Genomic DNA, 2,500 nt, shown 5'->3' on the forward strand with positions numbered 1-2,500 from the left:
AGTCCATCTTAGATGATTTCGGGCCCAGAGAAGCCTGGATGTTGTTGATAAATGGCTTTCGCTTTGCATAGTAGAGCTTTAACTTGCACTTACAGATGTAGCGACCAACTGTATTTAGTGACAGTGGTTTTCTGAAGTGTTCATGAGCCCATGTGGTGATATCCTTTAGAGATTGATGTCGGTTTTTGATACAGTGTTGTCTGAGGGATCGAAGGTCACGGTCATTCAATGTTGGTTTCCGGCCATGCCGCTTACGTGGAGTGATTTCTCCAGATTCTCTGAACCTTTTGATGATATTATGGAGCGTAGATGTTGAAATCCCTAAATTTCTTGCAATTGCACTTTGAGAAACGTTGTTCTTAAACTGTTTGACTATTTGCTCACACAGTTGTGGACAAAGGGGTGTACCTCGCCCCATCCTTTCTTGTGAAAGACTGAGCATTTTTTGGGGAAGCTGTTTTTATACCCAATCATGGCACCCACCTGTTCCCAATTAGCCTGCACATCAAATAAGTGTTTGATGAGCATTCTTCAACTTTATCAGTATTTTTTGCCACCTTTCCCAACTTCTCTGTCACGTGTTGCTGGCATCAAATTCTAAAGTTAATGATTATTTGCAAAAAAAAAATAAAAATGTTTATCAGTTTGAACATCAAATATGTTGTCTTTGTAGCATATTTACATATATTTACATCTAACATAATTTCCCAACTCATATGGAAACGGGGTTCGTATAACAATTTACCACAAAAAGCTTCCACAAACAACAACAAAAAAAGACGCAACCTTTGGACAGTGAGCTTTGCTGCTTGGCACACCTTTAAAGTACGAGGGCGGGGGGGCAGAATGTCCCAGGTCAGTGTTGACATAAATTTGCCTAAACTGAGGGATGTGAGAGGCACAAAACCCTTTTGTGGTGTCGTTGGAGCGTAGGACACAAAAAGCCTTGTTGAATAATAATAACAATAATTAATATAATAAAAATAATACATTTAATGTATTCACTTAGGCTAAGTGTGTTTATGTACAATACTGCTGATATTATTACAGCTAATCAACACTTTGCATTTTATCATTTTACTCATATTCATTATGAGATTTTATAATAACTTTATTTTATTAAATCCAAATGTAGGTGATTATGTTTTTTTAATTGTGTTTACATATTTTCATATTCATATCATCATTTCTTTATAATTACATTTTCTTAAAATGTCCGCTATTTGATAAGATCTTAATGTTGGTTCTTTAAAAGAAAGAAAGTATTATATTTACACATTCTGTTTTTGTATTAGAATTTTTTTATTATTAGGTTTTGATTGAAATGTTTTATATTTTATTAAGATATCATTTTAATTAAATCTAAATGGAGACCCTTCTAATAAAATATTATATTTATATATTTTGTTTTCAGATTATAATTCATTTTTTATTAAAATTCCTACATTTTTATTAAGCTAGGAGCTTAAAAAAAAATAAATATTTTTTTATTTATTTATTTAAAAATATGTATATATACATTTTTTCCAATAAAAAATATTTTATTTTATTTTATATTAAAAAATATGTATATTTTTTTGCATAATATATATATACATATACACATTTTTAATTGCATATAATTATAAAATCTACAGCAATTAAACACATTTTTGAAAGTACAAAACATTGAATCAATGCATACCTAAAATAAATAATTAAAATAATTCCTTGAAGTGATTACAATAATAATATCAGAAAAACACATAAGCACATAAAAAAAGGACTTATTTCGACCTATTTTTATTTAACTCATACATTTGTATTCGTACTCTATTTACTTTACTATTGTTTTATTCGACTTCTTTTCATTTATGTTTTTTAGTAACTGGGAATGACTTTGTGTTCATAATATTCTTATAAAATTGACAAAACTCTCTAGTCCAGAGGGTGAGCGTCCAAACAAATTGTAACACAAAAACCAAACACAAAAGCTTTCTTCCACTGCATGCATCTATACTCATAACAAACTTATTCAACACCACAAAGGGGACAAAATGGAATTGAAAGCAATGAGTTTGCATCAGAATGCGATATATATATATATATATATATATATATATATATATATATATATATATATATATATATATATATATATATATATATATATATGTGTGTGTGTGTATACATGTGTGTATATATATACATACATGTGTGTGAATATATATGTATGTGTGTCTATGTATATGATATATTTATATGTATGTGTGTGTATATGTATATATATATATATATATATATATATACATGCATACACACACACATATATATATATATATATATATATATATACATGCATACTCACACACACACATATATATATATGTGTGTATACTTATACACACACATATATGCACACATTTATACACACCCTATGTATACGTATATGTATATATATATATATATATATATATATATATATATATATATATATATATATACATACATCAATGTATAT

General features: G+C 27.9%; 1 protein-coding gene across 18 annotated transcripts in view; it reads right to left on the bottom strand.

Annotated features, from left to right (window-relative positions):
• Positions 1–2,500, bottom strand: part of LOC133568754 (receptor-type tyrosine-protein phosphatase F-like) — a 621,387-nt gene that overhangs the window by 148,643 nt on the left and 470,244 nt on the right. The window lies entirely within an intron of this gene.

The sequence above is a fragment of the Nerophis ophidion genome, linkage group LG14 (genome assembly GCF_033978795.1).
Source record: "Nerophis ophidion isolate RoL-2023_Sa linkage group LG14, RoL_Noph_v1.0, whole genome shotgun sequence".
Taxonomy (NCBI): Eukaryota; Metazoa; Chordata; class Actinopteri; order Syngnathiformes; family Syngnathidae; genus Nerophis; species Nerophis ophidion.